This window comes from Schistocerca americana, chromosome 5 (genome assembly GCF_021461395.2).
Source record: "Schistocerca americana isolate TAMUIC-IGC-003095 chromosome 5, iqSchAmer2.1, whole genome shotgun sequence".
NCBI lineage: Eukaryota > Metazoa > Arthropoda > Insecta > Orthoptera > Acrididae > Schistocerca > Schistocerca americana.
The window spans coordinates 359,868,887-359,889,451 of NC_060123.1; positions in this window are offsets into that span (position 1 = coordinate 359,868,887).

Sequence of the window (20,565 nt, forward strand, 5' to 3'; positions counted from 1 at the left end):
ACCAACGACGACTGAAGAGAATAGTTCACCGTGACAGAAGTGCAAACCTTCCTCAAATTGCTGCAGATTTCAATGCTGGGCCATCAACAAATGTTAGCGTGCGAACCGTTCAACGAGACATCTTCGATATGGACTTTCGGAGCCGAAGGCTCACTTGTGTATCCTTGATGACTGCACGACACACAGCTTTACGCTTCCCCTGGGCCCGTCAACACCGACAGTGGACTGCTGAAAACTGTAAATATGTTGACTGGTCGGGCGAGTCTCGATTCAAATTGCATCGAGCGGATCGACGTGTACGAGTATGAAGACAATCTCATGAATCTATGGACACTGCATGTCAGGAAGGGACTGTTCAAGCTGGTGGAGGCTCTGTAATGTTATGGAACGTGTGCAGTTGGAGTGATATGGGACCCCTGATACGTCTGGATACGACTCGGACAGGTGACATGTACGTAAGCATTTTGTCTGATCACCTGCATCCATTCATGACCATTGTGCATTCCGACGGACTTGGGCAATTCCAGCAGGACAATTCGACACCCTAGTCGTCCAGAATTGCTACATAGTGGTTCTAGGAACACTCTTTGAGCTTAAACATTTCTGCTGGTCATCAAGCTGCTCAGACATGAACGTTATTGACGATATCTGGTATGCCTTCCAAGGTGACGTTCAGAAGAGATCTCCTCCTCCTCGTTCCCTTACGGATATATGGACAGCCCTGCAGGATTCATGGTGACAGTTCCCCCCAGCTCTACTTCAGACATTAGTCGAGTCCATGAGTCGTCGTGATGCGGAGCTTCTGCGTGTCCGCGGCGGTCCTACACGATATTAGGCGGGTGAACCAGTTTCTTTGGCTCTTCTGTGTATATGCCCACTGATTCATACAAAAAAGAAAAAAATCATTCCACACCTAACAGCAATGATATTTATTTGTACTTTCTGCTATATTTATAATACGGAATACAGTCCAACTATATATGGTAAATCTTCGTACACATTCTCTAAGTTTTATGCAAGTGATAGAAATAATTATTATGTTTGTTGTACTAAATTTATCCTATTGTAAACAAACGCAGGCGTGCTAGATTATTTTGTCTATTTCTCGTGGTTGGGGGGACTGGTTTTGAGTAGGTGTGGGGTAGTGTTCGGAAATGAATCCACTTACTTTTAGTCTGGAGTAGTGACGAAAATTAGATCTACCAGCGTTCTCTCTCGGATGTTGTTCTTGGTGAATCCCCCCCATGTCAAGTCCGGAGTAGTGTCTGAAAGTGGATCCACCCATGGTAGGCCTGGGATAGTTTTCGTTGGCGAATGCAGTCACATTAAGTCCGAGGTAACATCCAAAGGAAGATCCATCTGTGGTAGGTCTAGGTTGCAAGCTTAGTGTATTTTAATGAGTTATACGGATACTTTGGAAGTGGAGATCTTTTGTTTAAAAAAACCATAGGGCTTGCAAATCTGACATATACAGATTGTTCGTTTTAACTTGAGACAACTAAATATCTCGAAAGCTACGCATTGTACAAAAAAAGTTCTAGTTGAAAAATTGAAATCAGTAAAGGGGATACATTCCTGTGCCACTTTCTAACCATCCTTCCAGCATGGATGGGGTCAACTTCGTATTTTCAAATGGGAACCCAATTTTTATTGCGTGTTCGGATGTTACACCAAAATATTCGTATGGTTTGCTGAAAAAATTGTTTTCCATTCGTGGTAGATGGTTCTATATCGATAAATACCAAGTGTGCCAGTTTTTGCAATTAAGAACCGACACAACTGTGTCTGTGTTTGATTTAGGATGTAAATGTGAACCTTTGTGTTCAAAGTGATGATATTGCTATTTAAACGCTACTTGAGAGTTGCTAATGTGATCGTAAAGTATAATCAATATGGCTAGACATTGGCATTCCTGGCAGATAAACTACTTGTATGGTAACGTAGTATTCTTTTCCCTGTGGAGTTGAGGGGAATTGATCGTGGTGAGTCCCCAGACAGAGTCCCGTCTTCGGCGAGACAGATATCGGTGTGTGCTTCCATCCATAACTCTTGTGCTGGCTGCTATATGCCTACCCAGAGAATGCAAAGCATAACCATTATAATGAGGTAAAATGTCCATGAAGTGATAGTGACAGGCTTACCAGCCACGGAAACACACCGAACCCAAGCACACCAATGATGAGAGGCAAGGGGATTCACCAACGATTGGAAGCAAAGAGACTTACGGAACCCGAGTTTTCCGATTGAGAAAGAAAACTACCAAATCTACGTCGTTGTTCCTGAAACACGCTAAAAGTAATTTCTAATCAGACATAGAATGACTAAACATACTGTACTGTACAATCAAATTTAAAACAATAAAGTAAATTTCGAACATAAATATCAAATGTTAAAACACAAAGGTTTACTTTTACATCGTAAATGAAATGTAGAACCAAATGTGTTGGTTCTTAACTACATAAACAAGCTCCCTTGATATCTGTCGATCACACGGCCACCTACCTCGAATGGAAAACAATAGTTTGAGGAAAATATACAAATTTTTTGACGTAGAATCCGAATCACAATAAGAATGAGGGATTCCCATTAAAAAAAAAGAAAAGAAAACGAAGTTGACACCGCTCACGCATGTGAGTTATTGCATGCAAATGTATGAGTGGAAACAACATTGGAGAACTTACTTTAGAAATTTGGGCACTAATTTGACGACTATATGTGTAGGTGGAAAGTAACATTACAGTAATCGACATAAACGTTGCAAATGTATTTTCTTTCAAAGTTTTTAGAATATTGTGACACTTGACAAACATCACTAGTGTGGAGGTCACTTGTTATTAGGCATAGATATAGTACCGGAGTACTCCTTTAGAGTTTTACACACTTATTTGACGACTATGTGTGTAAACACAAATTATATCATTACCATAATCGACATAAACATTACACATTCTTGCGTTACAGGGATATTTTAGGAGAAATTTTGAACTGGGAAAGGATATTGTGTTTGAGAAGCATTATGGATTTGGAAAATAATTTAAGATTCTGTTGTGCCTTAAACAAAGCGTTGTACATAGAACGAAGAATTATCTTTTTCACCAGTGCAGACGTCTTGGTGACAGTAAGAAACTCTTGGTACAGTACTGGCCATTAAAATTGCTACACCACGAAGATGACGTGCTACAGACGCGAAATTTAACCGCCGGGAAGAACATGCTGTGATATGCAAATGATTAGCTTTTCAGAGAATTAACACAAGGTTGGTGCCGGTGGCGACACCTGGAACGTGCTGACATGAGAAAAGTTTCCAACCGATTTCTCATACATAAACAGCAGTTGACCAGCGTTACCTGGTGAAACATTGTTGTGAAGCCTCGTGTAAGGAGAAGAAATGCGTACCATCACGTTTCCGACTTTGATAAAGGTCGGATTGTAGCCTTTCGCTATTGCGGTTTATCGTATCACGACATTGCTGCTCGCGTTGGTCGAGATCCAATGACTGTTAGCAGAATATGGAATCGGTGGGTTCAGGAGGGTAATACGGAACGCCGTGTTGGATCCCAACGGCCTCGTATCACCAGCAGTCGAGATGACAGACATCTTATCCGCATGGCTGTAACAGATCGTGCAGCCACGTCTCGATCCCTGAGTCAACAGGTGGAACATTTGCAAGACAACAACCATCTGCACGAACTGTTCGACGACGTTTGCAGCAGCATGGACTATCAGCTTGGATACCACGTCTGCGGTAACACTTGACGCTGCATCACAGACAGGAGCGTCTGCGATGGTGTACTCAACGACGAACCTGGGTGCGCGAATGGCAAAACGTCATTTTTTCGGATGAATTCTGGTTCTGTTTACAGCATCATGATGGTCGCATCCGTGTTTGGCAACATCGCGGTGAACGCACATTGGAAGTGTGTATTCGTCATCGTCATACTGGCGTATCACCTGGCGTGATGGCATGGGGTGCCATTTGATTACACGTCTCGGTCACCTATCATTCATTCGATCCCTGCGAAACCCTACATTTCGGCAGGATAATGCATGACCGCATGTTGCAGGTCCTATACGGGCCTTCCTGGATACAGAAAATGTTCGACTGCTGCCCTGGCCAGCACATTCTCCAGATCTCTCACCAATTGAAAACGTCTAGTCAATGGTGGCCGAGCAACTGGCTCGTCACAATACGCCAGTCACTACTCTTGATGAACTGTGGTATCGTGTTGAAGCTGCATTGGCAGCTGAACCTGTACACGCCATCCAAGCTCTGTTTGATTCAGTGTCCAGGCGTATCAAGGCCGTTATTACGGCCAGAGGTGATTGTTCTGGGTACTGATTTCTCAGGATCTATGCACCCAAATTACATGAAAATGTAATCACATATCAGTTCTAGTGTAATATATTTGTCCAATGAATACCCGTTTATCATCTGCATTTCTTCTAGCAATTTTAATGGCCAGTAGTGTATTTTCAAAGTGCAGCAGTTATTGGTGACAGTAAGAAACTCGTGGTACGAAGCTCGAACAATATACTTTTTCAACATTGCAGCGATTGTCGGTGACTGCTAGAAACTCGTGTTAGAAAGCTCGAACAGTGGTTCAAATTGCTCTAAGCAGTTGACATCTGAGGTCATCAGTCCCCTAGACTTTTAAACCTAAGTACATCACACGCATCCATGCCCGAGGCGGGATTCGAACCTGCGACCGTAACAGCAGCACGGTTCCGGACTGAAGCGCCTAGAACGACTCGGTCATAGCGGCCGGCTCCCGAACAATGCACACTTTCAGAACTGTTGGTTACAGCGAGAAACTGGGGTATGATACAACAGTTGATTTTATATCCCATTTCTCAGAGATTACATAGTAGTAGTCTTTAAACTAAAACTCATGTGCAACAGGTACCTATTATTAATTTCTTAGTTACATTTTATAAGCAAACGATTGTTTTTAAATATATGTAGGTTATGTTGTATACTCGTGCCAACATTCCGCAGTGAATGGTATATAGCTTCGAATGGTTGGATGGTTGGTTTTGGGGAAGGAGACCAGACAGCGTGGTCATCGGTCTCATCGAATTAGGGAAGGATGGGGAAGGAAGTCGGCCGTGCCCTTTCAGAGGAACCAATCTGGCATTTGCCTGGAGTGATTTAGGGAAATCACGGAAAACCTAAATCAGGATGGCCGGACGCGGGATTGAACCGTCGTCCTTCCGAATGCGAGTCCAGTGTCAAACCACTGCGCCACCTCGCTCGGTGCTTCGAATGAAGTTTACCGATGTGACTAATGAGCCAGTCCATAAAAGAATTTTGGAAGTCAGTAATCCAAACGAAGTTCATCATTTTTTGCAAGACTGAGGTATTTTGTGCGCCAAATAAATAATGGTAGTCTCACTACAGAGCAAAGACCTCGAATACAGAGAAAATTGCTTGAGAACAGTGGGATTCCTGTGAAGGAGAAGAAGTTGACATGTGATCCGCCGAGAGTAAAGAGGATGAGTAAGTGGGGTGGGTACTGAGAAGAGTGGAGGAAAGGGTGTGGGGAGTTGTGGTCACTCATCTCGAGTATAACCCGTGCAAGTGCCACACCTTTAATCTGATACCAGTGACCTTGAAGATAACAAGAACAGTTACCTGAACTGTAATCTGACACCAGAAAGTGGTATGTCCCCGGATTTTTATTCTACCAGATTCTGACTTCCTGCCGTATTTCTCTACATTATAATCTCTTGTTCATGTAAATGTTCTTATGTGGTACAAATTTACGAAAACCTTTCGTTACATAAAATGGAAACAGATAATAGAGCTACTCATACAGAGCATGTCTATGCAGCCACCTAGGGGATCATAGACAAATGTGCTTAGTGTTGCAGGTTTTATGTATATTTCACGAGAACGACCTTTAAAGTTAGTTAGTTCCAATATTGGTCACATTTTCAGTCAGTTCAGGGCTGATACAATTAATTAATTCATCCTATCCAGTCTTCAGATCTGTTTATCAGATCAATAGTCTTATCATTAAAAGTATAAAAATATCTCGACAGCGACTTTCTAAAATTACATTTTTTTCATTGTCTGAACTAGTGAAGCTATCGATTCTAACACAAACGGCACACTGAAAAAAATGCACATAACTGATAACACTAGTATAGTAATAAGGTGCAATTGTAGAAACTTGTATTGAAATGGTGTGAGCAGCTCTGTTAATAAACATTCAAGTGAAACTAACTTGAAATCACATGTGCTTCCTGTGGAAGATGATATTAACAGTGAACTTTTTGCTACCGATGAGAAAGTCAGTTTTATGAAAGGTTATTTAAAGACTATTTTTGTAATTGAGATTGTGATATTATCATTAAATGAAAATCCGGTATTGTGAATAGAGAATGCAGCAGTACAACTTATAAAGTCAGTTAATAACTCGCTGATGTCAAACATTGTTAATAATAAACGGAATAAAACGACAAAAACACCCAAAGCAGTTCAGAATCACGAGGTTTTCCTGTAGGATAAAAGAACATGATTATCAACAAAAACGTTTTGTTTGTAGAATAGAGTTTCTGTCAGTGATCTAGGCCAGAAACAGTTCTGGAAGAAAGATTGTGACATAACTGCAGTTGAATGGCAAATACTGTATAACTAATACGATTTTGGTTTGAAACAAATTACCATTTTTTACAAGTTGTGACACAAAACTAAATGCAAATCTCGTTATCACATCACAATTATACACACTAAATTATGATCACAGTATACTACTGAAACACAATTAATATCGACCCAAGTGGGTTGGACCTAACAACATTTTCTTTTGTTCCATTAACATACGGGAACGCAGCCGGGTGACGTCGACGACAACCGCCGATATTTCGGCAGGAGCACAGCTTGCCATTTTCAAAGCATAACTGCAGCAAGTAAGCGCTGTGCAAGGGAATTTAAAACTTCAAGTCTCGTAGAAACTCCGGAAAGATAACACTTACACTGTAGACACTAGTGCCAGCACAAACCAAATTAAGTTAATAATCGACAGGTGAGGTGGCATTAATTCTGTTCCTTTGCTTTCTTTTTACGAGGAACAGTGCATAATTTAGATAAAAACCACCTTCTACTATAAGGTTACTTACTAATTTAATTTCAACAGCTTTCTTAGTAAAACTATTCGATTAACTGCAAGTGCATGCCAGAATATTCGTGTTGTTATATTCTACAGGATAACCGGCGCCAAGACTATGACTATGCTCTGCAATGGCGGATTTGCTCATCTGTTGTAAACGTATGTGCCACTAATGCTCAGTAGACCGATCCTCCACATTCCTGATTGTCTGACCAGTACATGACATGCCACAACTGCAAGGGATACTGTGGTATAGATAGCAACGCATAGTTTCAAAAGTTGGCACTACCACGAGACACAGACAACATCGCCCTCTAGCCGGTGCTGTCGAGTTCTACGAGCTCCGCGACTGCTTCGCCCTTTTCATCAGGTGCATCTAGCCCGGAAACTTCGCTTCAGTTTGCTCTCCATACGACGGGTCGAAGACTTCGCATCTGTACAAAGTTATGTATTCTTTCTTGCACCAGTAAACCATTTTACTCACTGCAGTACCGACATATTTTTCCTGCTCCTTCTCCTACCCACGCGCCGCCTTCCAGGCGAGATACAAAAGATACGGTAGACACCTGCCTTACTGATAGCAAGATGGTGCTCTAACGATCCAGCGATGAGATGAATCAGACAGTAAGCACTGCGTCTTTTGAACGTAAACCTGATTGCCCAAAACAATGGTAGCATTGCCCTTGTCCGCAGATAAAATATCAATATCCGTATCAACTCTTAAGGAGCGTAAAGCAACTCTCTCAGCCGACGTGATATTACTCTTGGGTGGACGTGCCTAAGTAAATTCACGACATGCCTTCCTCCTAGCCTCCTCTGCAACATGAGGAGGTATTTTGAAAACAGCCTGCTCAACGGAACTAATAAAATCAACAACTGCCACACGCTTGACAGTCGGTGCAAAATTTAAACCTTTCCCTGGCACTGATAAATCTGCGCCATCGAGACTTATCAGAGAACGTCGAGATACAGTATTGGAATCCAAGCCACGGAAGCTTTCGGAGTTCATCAAGTGGCGGGCACTTACAGAATGAAATTCGCAGTCAGACTGCTACCATGAAGCAAACTCCAACCAATCCCAAGGAAAAGGTGAAATTTTTGAAGAAGTCATTAAATGAAACCAAAACAATTCGTTGGAAACACAATAAAACTGTCAACAAATGTAATGGATCCTTTAACGAACAAGAGTTAGGTTAACGCGTTGCTTGATGCGATTGGCGGCAGAAGATTTAATATGATATACAACTTTGGCAAATGTTGCAATAATATTTTGATTCGACACCTCATAAAAAACGACAGCCGGCTGCTGGTGGCCGAGCGGTTCCAGGCGCTTCGGTCTGGAACCGCGTGACCGCTAGGGTCGCAGGTTCGAATCCTGCCTCGGGCATGGATGTCTGTGATGTCCTTAGGTTAGTTATGTTTAAGTAGTTCTAAGTTCTAGGGGACTGATGACCTGAGATGTTAAGTCCCATAGTGCTCAGAGCCATTTGAACCATTTTGAAAAAACGACAACGCTCATTCCAGTCTTACTCTGCTGCTGTGGAGTTTATACAACTCCAGGAAGCTATGATACATTTCCTACCCTTAGAGATTTACACCTACTATTTCTCTTCTGTATTGTTACTGGTAACGAGAAATGGTCTTTACGCTAAGGTAAGCATAAAAAAGGAATGTTTGAGCCTAAACAAAGCAGCAACTGTTCGAAGAAAGACTTTTCTCTAAGAGGCTGTTCGTCTGTCTCTCGACACTTTTTGTGCGGTTAGCAACGATGCAAACACTGCATCGTTTGAACGTAAAACAGCTTGTAGAAAAGAACAGTAGCATTGCCTTTGTCCGCAGATAAAATAACATCCGGATCAGCTGTAAGTGAACGTAAAGTAGTCCTCCCAGCTGCTGTCACATTACTCAACACACGACATGCCTTCCTCCTAGCCTCTTCGTTTGTCAACCTGCTTCGGGACCTATGATCGAACTACAAGGCTGAATGGAACCGATAAAATTAACATCCTCTCTGGTGTCGTGTGGTGTAAAACTGGAGAGGATAAGACATATAAGTGTTGCAATTTATACAGTCCAGTCACATTAAGGTGATACAGTGTAATAACCACTCACGTACGGCAGGAGCCAGCGTCAGCAGTGCGTAGGGCAGGGGGGGGGGGGGAGGGGGTGCCATATATAAAGTGCGTGGGGGACGGGGGACGCGGAAAACAGTGCAGTTCGTTTTGTGGAAATGGAGCGTTATATCTGACGTGTCCAAACACAGCGTGTTCGTTGCGTTTCTGGCCAAGGATGGAAGCATTTCTGAAACGGCTACGTTTGTAAACTGTTCGCTTGTCGTCGTGATTAAGTTATACCGTGCATGGCTAACTGGCGCTATTCATAACCATAGCCGAGGCAACTGTGGTGCACCACGGTCCTTTAGACGACTAAAGTGAATAGCGGCTACGCAGACGTGTACGATCAAGTAATCGTGCAACTGTTGAGCGACTGACCACCCGGATGAACCGAGGGGCTACCAACAGTGTTTCGTCAACGACCGTTCAGCGAATGTTGTTGTGTATGGGTTTCTGCAGTAGGCGCCTGGTTTATGCATTACTGTTCATCAGCGACGAAGGATGGAATTTGGATGCCAATAGCGCAACTGGACATCCAATGAGTGGGCGACAGGCGAACTTTTCAGGTGAACCACGCTTTGTGCTCCATCGGACTCGAAACAAACACCCTGCAACTATCGTCTAAATGTATCTTTCGGGGCTATGTCCCTCCCTACATGCAGTTTATTTTTCCTCAGCGCGATGTACCGGCAGACCGATACAACTTGTCACGCAGCTTGCAGAGTACGTGCGTGGTTAGGTGAGCACCAGAATGAGTTTACCATACTCACTTGACCACCGAAATCCCGGACATAAACCCAGTCGAGAATCAGTGGGACCACCTCTATCTGGCTAATAGTGCCATGGATCCTCAACAGAGAGATCTAGCGCTGCAGGTCACGACTCTGGTGTTGACATGGCTCCCTGTCTCTACCTTCCAGTTCATTTACTCTCTTCCTACACATCTCGCAGCGGTCTGCACTGCAAAAGACGAATATTCAGGCTTTTGACAGGTGGTTACGTTAATGTGACCGGACAGTGTACGTCACGCATATGTTAAACGTCTCCTCCTAAGCCCCTGAATGTATTTCAATCAAATTCGGCACACACATTACTTACTGTCTGGAAGGAATTACCATGGTGATGGAGAGACACAGAAAATATGGGGGAGATGGGAGGAGAGGAAGAGAGAGAGATGGGGGAGGAGGAGCTGGACAGAGAGAGGGGAGGAGCAGATGGATTAATAGACTATTCGAATAAATAAATTGATAGGGAACGCCAGGTTTCTCTACTAGATATTAATAAAAGCACGTTTTCTCATTTGTTACCGTTTCTCCTTCACTCAGAAACCGTCTTAGATTCGGCTTTTCTCTTTACCATTTTAAATGAATGTTTTATGGGGGAATAAAAATGAACACACGAAATGAGATATCAGAAATACTTCGTATACCTAATTATAACAGACGTAATTTTTCGCAAGGGTGGTTTTTTCTTTTATCCATTAGCTAAAAAAATACAAATACAGCGTTAAAATCACGAGTAACTATTTTCATTGAAATCAGTTAAATTTGGCTGCATTCTTACTTAAGTTGAGAAACACTGTACACTCTATGTGATCAGCGATTATACACAAGTCTGTTTTCAGGGAAATGGTAAACTTTAAGTTTAGATATGGAACAGTGCGTATGTCTCATATTCGTCTTATCTTTCAGCAAACTGATGTGTGATATGTAAACTTTACCTGTAGTATAAGTATGTTAGGGCCTGGTGGTGGATTTTATATTAATTTTAATTTAGTTATTAATTTTTAATACCACGACTTTTAGCAGCTCAACAGTTCAAATTAAAATAACCAGCAAGGTCGGAAACATAGTTACAACCGTACAAGAAAGCCTTCTGATCAGTCCTATATTGTTTGGATAGAATGAAAAGGATTACTTTCACGTTCAAGGCTGTAGAAAATGCACCTTGTGTCACTTGTATTTTCGAGAAATTTCCCCAGCACGGGTAAACGGCACTGTCAAAGGTTCAGCCACCAGCAGTGGAGGTGCCACACATCGCCAACTATCCTCCTTCACAGAGCAACACGCCTCCAAACCCCACCATCTGTGAGGGGCATGGACGTCCAACCATTTAGGGGCTAGTGGTAATTTGACTATCCTTCTACCACTTTCCGTAGATGCTCATGGCAGTAGCATATTTCGCTGTTTCAAAGATACTCTTTCACAGCCTCTGCGTAAGATTAAGCTGCCCTTAGGCGAAGTCGTTTATCTCCGTGGATTACTCCATTTGTAGCGCATATCTTCGCTTGGGTACGCCCCATTCGTCTCCGCTCGGTTTAAATACTTTTCTTACTGCGTCACGCGCCAACAACGCCACCGGAGTCATTCAGCCTTGCAGTGGGCAGTGGCCATAAAGTTTTGGCACATTAGTGTATAGAAATATTTCCATATGTAAGGGATTAGGAACGGAACGTGGGCAGAAATGATGAAATAAATGAGAAAGGTATAACGTTGATTTTATTACTAACTGATGCTTCAACAATTTGTTAAATAGGAGCAACGGAGACGTCAGTGACATTCTGTGTAGCACCAGATATGGCTAAAATTGGAACTATTTTTTTCCAGAGTACATCGGTTTCACATTAACGCATTAGGATATCTACCAAATTTCACTGCCACACTGCACATTAATTCTAATCCCCCAGTACATCATCCTTATATATTTCAAATTCTGAGTATGCTTGGTGTATACTTTTCACAGCTAACTCCCAATTTTCGCCAACTCCAGCACACATTTTCTAGAAGAGACCCAGTGTCGATGACCAGTAATTTTGTAGGGTGGAACAGTTCTATTAACAAACTGGAAGTGTTTCCCAGTCTGACTGAAAATTACGTTCCGATGTACCTTCTTTTGCCAACTGGGATTTTTCATAGAAAATCGTAACACGTTTTTTCGTCGTATGTATCACTAATGGGGAATACAACAGAGATTAATTTGGCACTGCTGAAAATGATACCAGTGGCGGTCGTTACGTCAGCCTATCAGTAGCAGCATATCGCTATGCAATTATCTGCACGAACGGGAAACGCAGAAAATCCGATGGGAATGTCGATTATTTCACGATTTCCTGCTTGCGTGCATTACTTACATTGGCGAGGTGAACAGATAAGGTAGTAAACGTATAATAGCAAATATTATGTTGAGCAGATATAAACGTCGTATGATGTGAGATTCGTTAGATATACAAGATGTCAGAACGATAACGATCGACTTCTTTGTTTGCAGTTGTGTTCAGTGCAGTTGTAACTTTTTGTGTCATTCTGGTATATAAAAATATGCATTAACGTCTGTTATACGTTGAACAATAATTTCCATGAGAGAAGAATAAAGCAAATTGCGCAGAAATTTCAAGTTTTCTATGAAACTGCACACTTCACCTTCAAACTGCTAACGATTCTCAGTTCGTTGTTTTTGTTGTATTTATTCCTGGTCATGAATCTGACGCAAACAATGATTTTCGTTAGTAACAACACTTCGGACACGTTAGAAGGAGAGGAGTATTCAAGACAAATGTTCAGGTGTTTGAAATGGTACTCTAACGAAGCTGGGCAGTGAAAGGTGATGGGTTAGTTTTTAGCCTTATTGAACGATTCATCCTGGCACTAATTTATAGCAGTCTGTAGAAATCATGTGTATACTCACTGAGTACACCCAGACAGGTGTTCAAATCCAGCTACTCTTCTGTGTAGTACATTGCTTTAATTGCTTTACTACCGCAAGACCCGGCATGCAGATTTCATCGCGCCTCATGTCCCTTATCATAAAAGAACAAATGTCGCCGGAAGATTCAGAGACAGAAGCCAACAGGTAACAAGTCAACAAATCGCACGAAGTACTTAATAATTTCGTAAGCGCTTCGTAGTTGCAGACAACCATTATAATGCTTCACTTTTCTCATAAAACCATCACGGTAATCCAGATATATACTGAATTCCTGGCAAAGTAAAACGTCAGGAATTGGCAGCTCTCCTTCAGTTAATATTGTGATAGTCACTGTTAATAGATAATTTTTCACTGAATAATAATTACTTTGTTATATATATAGAAAGTCAATGTTTCATGAAGTCCATAGCAACATAGTACACGTCGAGAGTCGATGATTACTCTTACGGTTAGTGATGTAGTGAACACCGAACTTAAAAGAATACTGTGATTTATTGAATTCACTGCAGTCACAGGACAACAGGTGAACTACTTTGCAAACTGATGTGCCGAGTGAAAGTTCTCTAGTGGAGAGTTTAAGCAGGATATCCAGTGATTGGAAGCCGAGTCGTCGTACACAGCAGACAGAGTGATCCAGTACATATCAGAGTCCGCAGGCAGTGATAGGTTCCACCATTAATTCAGGAAATGGCACTTGCTGGTTGAAGACCCGAATGTCGTTGCACCTCCGCTGCTGAGAAATCGCGCTGGGATTCAGTTGCTCACTGTTTGGTAGGAGGCTTAAGAGTTAGGTTGTGCTTCCAGTCTTCGGTTTGGTTTCTGGGGTCAAAGGCTGCCATTCCGGTTCTCTTCCGCTGAACTTGTGTGCTCAGTTCTTAGGCTACTTGCTGGCACGCTAGGTGCAGAACAAGTCGTCAGAACAGAGAGTGCTGTTGCGCTTGGAGCTCCTTGTGCCCAGCGCCCGAATATGTCAGCCGGACGAGCTTTCCGCTTTAGTAAAGATAGTGCGTGACCTCTCCCGGAAGCGTTCCCTAAGATGCAGAACGCCTGCCATCTGATGTACTAGTTTCGTCGGATAGTCTGGAAGAAGAAGTAGAGGAATCATTAAAACCCGGTTCTGAACGTGCTGAATTTTTCTTATGTGAGTTCCTCAAAAATACCCCTTATGACCGTCACGTAATCGACGAGCAGTTATACAAGAGATCGATAGGTGGTCCGTCCGACGTTTGGTGGTATTGTAGTCCCCAATGCCCGGCAGCGGACGTCCTCAATGTGGGGGGGGGGGGGGGGGGGCACGATGGTGGCATATCGAACGTGATGCACATGTACACCGCTCTGGAAACTTAAGAACGAGATAAACGAAATAACATTACGCATCACCCACCAGGCAGAAACGTATGAAAGTGCGGTAAAATGTTGCCTGAGGTTTCCCAGTTGCGCACAGATAGTTGAATGCAATATGGCAAGCATATCTGCTTGATTGTAGCGCCAAAACGGGGAGTGTACCGGAACACGAGGCTGCAGGATAAACTGGAAAAGACAGTGTGTTTCCATTCGCATGCAGTTATGGTGCAGCGTGGTGGTAGTCCATTTGGATGACTTTACACAGATAAGATTCATCGGGAATCTGGAAGAAGGGCGAATTGTGACGAGTGTAGCCCAGGAGTTTGACATTGCTGAGAGCACTGATTTACGAGCATCGGCAGCGTTCCGAAACACAGGCACTGCAGCCCAAAGGAGAGGAGATGGTCGATCACAGTCAGCTACACACTAGCAAGTGAACGCTACATTGTGCTACGACACAACAGGGCCCTCGTAAAGCAGCAAGTGCAAATGAAACCGCATTTAGCAGTTCTACAAGGTGTAAAATCTCTCGCTACACAGTGGCATGGCTACTTCATGGGGTTGGTCTCTTTGAGTGACGACCAGCACTTTCTCTTCCGTTTTCACCTGCGAGCTGGCGATCCCGTTTGCGATGGTGCCAAAAGCATAGGTACTGGACCAAACAAAAGCGGGGTCGCGTGCTCTCCTGGAATGAGAGCAGATTAATTCTGATATGTGATTCCGGACATACCGTCATTTGACATCAAGTGGGAACACGAAAAGTACCCCGGAGCATTTCTGGACATGATCGTTTTGGTGATACAAGTTTATGGTATGGGGAGGCATAAAGTTGCAAATTTTTGATCACGGTACACTCACCGATCAACGTTATTGTGACACTGTACACCTTCCCTGCGTTTGTCTTTTCAGGGGTGAATTCGGCACTGACCTAATTTTTATGCATGACAGTGCGTGGCCGTATCTACCAGCACATGTGGAGGAGGTTTTGGAACGAGAGAATATCCGACGAAAGGATTGCCCTGCTCGTTACCCTTACTGAAATTCCGTCGAGCACATGTTGAATCCGTTGGGGGGAAGTCACGAATTACACTCACATGCAGCAGCGACCACCCAGCAGTTGTCAGCTGCGCTCATGGAGAAATGGAACGCCAAACACAAGAACATTTTCCAAGTCTCGTGGTCAGCCTGGGAGACTGTAGAAGAGCTTCTAGTGTCAATGATGATCACACATCGTCTTAAAAACAATATCGTGCCTTTTCAATGTCAAGGGGAACATCATAAATCGTGGTGACTTCAGTATAATTATCATCTCCTTGCGTATTTCTTTCAAAATGGTTCAAATGGCTCTGAGCACTATGGGACTCAACTGCTGTGGTCATTAGTCCCCTAGAACTTAGAACTACTTAAACCTAACTAACCTAAGGACATCACACACATCCATGCCCGAGGCAGGATTCGAACCTGCGACCATAGCGGTCGCGCGGTTCCAGACTGTATCGCCTAGAACCGCTCGGCCACCCCGGCCGGCCTGCGTATTTCTTTAATTACCTTTCTTACTATACTGTAGCAGTTCTTTCCATGTATGGCCCAGGTTTCATGGAGCTTTGTTACTTGTCAGTGACGCGATATGTGAAAGTTACTTTGGTCCTTAAGTTTTCCATACCACTTTATTTCACCTCCTTGATCCTCGGGACCTTGGACCTCGACAGGTGAGAAGGCGTTTATGATAGTTCGCCGAGCAAGGATGGAAGGTTCAGTCGTCCTTAGGTTATAGGCGACTCGATTAGAGGTAGGAGGCTTAAGAGTTAGGTTGTGCTTCCAGTCTTCGGTTTGGTTTCTGGGGTCGTTGTGGTACTGTGGGACCTCGTGGAGGGGGGATGTGGCGACTACTTTCACGACTCGGCACGGATAGGGAAAGTCCTATCTTGGCCCTCGCGTCAATGAGTGCCATTGGACGATCGACGCGAGTCCTCGCAGCCTGGCCATGTTCCGTAGGTCAGGGCGCAGCTTCACTCCTAGCCTGTGTCTTAACGCCTGTCAGCAATTGTGCTATTTAGATATCGATGTCTGAGGTGCCACTAGGCCGGTATGTTACTGTGAGCAGGAGTACTGATACTCAACAATCAGACGGAGAAAGGAACCAAGGGAGTTATTAAAACTGTTGACGTTAGGCTCATCATCTGCAAACAGGCTGCACTTCCCTTGTGTCCGGAGTCTTCCAAAAGAGACTGCGGTGACTCTGCAGCTGTTGTGGTCAAGCAGCGTGCAGAGCGTAAAGAGGAGGCCGTAAAGGGACGCCGCTGGCAACGCAAACGTAATTCCGTAAATACCGCCACACAGCAGCGGTCGGAACGCCGTAACGCTCTCGTAAGAGCCACTCCCTGGTCACCTTACGTGACTCAATTATTTCGCGTGATTGACGCCAGCCGTAAAGCACAGCTTTTATACCAGCTAACACAATAGGCCAGGCAACGTTATGATAACGGATATTTCCCTGGACGCAAAGGAAATTAATACTTTCCTGCTTCGACTTGTACCGTAATCAGATTTACAACGGTGCTACAATACTGTGCCGTCGTGTTTCTCTGGTGTACGAAAACTTGCTTTTATGTAAATGTAGCTTCCGACATGGCTAAGGCTATTCATTTTAGTTGCCTTCATTAAGATGCCGGAGTATATGTACATGTGGAAAAATAGTGCCAAATTGTAGAATACCTTACACTAAAAATAAAGAAAAGAACATCTGAGTCTCACTGCAAAACGCAGTATATCGATTCCCCGAAGTTGTTATAAAATATCTGCTCCTCTCTGCAACGGGATTTTCCCAGGGTTAACTATAATTACAGACACCTTAAACAAGTCGCGGCAAGTATTTACTTCCGTATTCGTTTACACGCGGAGGCGCAGAGAGCGAGAGCGAGAGAGAGAGAGAGAGAGAGAGAGAGAGAGAGAGAGAGAGAGAATGTGACAGAAAGAGGTGCAAGAACGGTTAAATGGATTTTAGATAGGAGAGAATGGGTTAATTTTGTTTAAATATTGTAGGATTCCCTACTATAAGCATATTTTTACCAGACTGGTTTCCAGTTAAATATGCTGATTTACTTTTCAGTACAAGTTACAAGTCGCCGGTACGACTTGAGATGGTAATACCTCTACATACACAAAGTATGTAGATACTAAATGCCATTGCACTTGAAGGAAAGTGGTCATATACAGATTTACCTCAGGAACACTCTGCTGACATGAGACATATCTGTAATTAAAAAAAAAACAACTGCCGACTAGAGAAAAATTACATCTTTTCATTTCTATACACTATACGCTAGCCCGCCAGTGTATATACTACACGTAGATTGATATATCGCCAATATCTTACGATGTTGCTTCCTATTTTAGAACTTAGATTTATCTCTGGCTAACTGGGTAGTCTCGGAAAAGATGGAGACTTCAGTTCCTATTATCCACCAAGTCGTTAATGTACAACATAAAGACTAATAATTCATATCATATCATAGGGCACTGTAGATTCTAGTTCAGTCTCTTTCGGTGTCTGTGTGGGCAGGTCAGAATACTGCGTTCTACCTGTCAGGTGATTTATTGTTATTTGTATTGTATTTTATGATTTTGTAGACAAGATTAGCATGTATTCTTGGTTTTCTAACGGTGTATTGAAACATCCATTTAAACTAAACTCGCCTTGTGGTTGTTTTGTCGTGCGGTATGGTAATAAGTTCGTAAACAGCTGTGGAAGATTTCATGTTGCGTGATCTTCATTCCGTTGAAAGTCGCTGTGTTTATTAGCAGGTTCGTTCGCCAATCTCCCCGGCGTCTCTCCAACTCCACGTCGACGTAGTGTAGCTGAAAATTTCTACAGTAATTAGAATGACTTGAAAGAATAATATTTATGTTCGAGTCATCCCTAATTACTTACCAGAGATGTGCAGTCGTTTACTTCTTCCTTGAATACAGCATTTACTCTCAATATCAGGTTGTAATACGTAATAATTACAATCATAAGTACCGTTCGTCTTACTGAGAACAAGAGCAAAATTGGAGCAATTAACATTACGTTCAACAAAAAATGGCTCTGAGCACTATGGGACTTAACGTCTGAGGTCATCAGTCCCCTAGAACTTAGAACTAATTAAACCTAACTAACCTAAGGATATCACACACATTCATGCCCGAGGCACGATTCGAACCTGCGACCGTAGTGGTCGTGCGGTTCCAGACCTGAAGCTCTGTGTGCGGCAGAAACACTTGATCTAACAAGAAAATGAGATCTTGAGAAACTAGAGAAGGTCGAAAGAAGAATTTTAAGGAAAATACTGCGCGCTAAAAGAAACGATAATTTAGAGTACAGGTTAAGACCAAACAGAGAGCTATACTTGAAAACTGAGAAACTAACTGATGTAATGAGGAAGAGTTTTTTGGGCATATATTCAGAATGGGTAACAACAGAATAACCAAGCGGATATTCACATTACTCAGTAGCTACAAATCCAAGTCTGCATGGTTCACAGAGACTGAAAAGGACATGGAAAACGCTGGAATTACAATAGACAGAATACAAAACAGAACACATATCAGAAAGGCAGTTCAAAATGCAGAATTTCAGGACAGAAGGAAAACAACTAGATGAAAGTGGACTCAAGAAGAAAGGGAACAACACTCTAAAAGGATGAAGGAAATTTGGAAAGTAAGGAAATCTAATACAGTGAAGAGAAGCCGAAGTTGATTCATCGTACCCTCCAAACGGGTTATTCGAAAGAAGAAGAAGATTTCCACCGAGGGGGATTTTGACCTGGGTGTTTCAGATAATTTTCTGACAAAACATTTTAGGCTAACTTCGCTGGAATTATTTCGTGCATCACTTATAAATATCTAATTTTTGAAGTCTTTTTGGCATGTTTAAACCTCCAACTATCACATTATGGCACGATAAAACATGCATTGGTGAACTGTGATTTTATGCTCATATATCCTTGGGTAACATAAGGACCCATCTATTACTTTTATTCTGTCCTTGGTAGTTATCCTTGCGAAAATTCAACCGCACGCACACTTAATATCTGCATCAGTTAACTTTAGATTGTTATCAGCCGGCCGGAGTGGCCGTGCGGTTCAAGGCGCTACATTCTGGAGCCGAGCGGCCGCTACGGTCGCAGGTTCGAATCCTGCCTCGGGCCTGGATGTGTGTGATGTCCTTAGGTTAGTTAGGTTTAATTAGTTCTAAGTTCTAGGCGACTGATGACCTCAGACGTTAAGTCGCATAGTGCTCAGAGCCATTTGAACCATTTTTTGAGATTGTTATCTATTATTACGAATGCTCCACCTTCCAACTGATGGAACTTATCGACTCAGTAAACACTTACGTTTATCGCAACGCTCTCATAACCAATAATTTATAGTTTTAGTCAACTCTCGATGTCGGATATGATGCAATTTCACAATTTTTTGATAGTGTTCCCGGCACAGTCACATTTTGCAATATTTTGATAATTTATCACCAAGTTTTTAATTCATGGTCATTAATGGTTCAAATGATTCAAATGGCTCTGAGCACTATGTGACTTACCTTCTGAGGTCAAAAATGGTTCAAATGGCTCTGAGCACTATGGGACTTAACTACTGTGGTCATCAGTCCCCTAGAACTTAGAACTACTTAAACCTAACTAACCTAGGGACATCACACACATCCATGCTCGAGGCAGGATTCGAACCTGCGACCGTAGCAGTCGCGCGGTTCCGGACTGCGCGCCTAGAACCGCTAGACCACCGCGGCCGGCTTCTGAGGTCATCAGTCAAAAATGGCTCTCAGCACTATGGGACTCAACTGCTGTGGTCATCAGTCCCCTAGAACCTAGAACTACCTAAACCTAACCAACCTAAGGACACCACACACATCCATGCCCGAGGCAGGATTCGAACCTGCGACCGTAGCGGTCGCGCGGTTCCATACTGACGAGCCTAGAACCGCTCGGCCACAGTGGCCGGCGGTCATCAGTCGCCTAGAACTTAGAACTAATTAAACCTAACGAACCTAAGGACATCACACACATCCATTCCCTAGGCAGGATTCGAACCTGCGACCGTAACGGTCGCTCGGTTCAAGACTGTAGCGCCCATAACCGCACAGCCACTCCGGCCGGCGATCATTAATGGTGACGGGAATGTAGCGTAATCAGAAATATCGTGTTACACCCCAGAAGTGATAGGAGAAGTCAGATGCGTGTAACAGTATTAGGTGGATGAGTCTGATGAATGTTTGTGTAGTACAATGTTTTGTT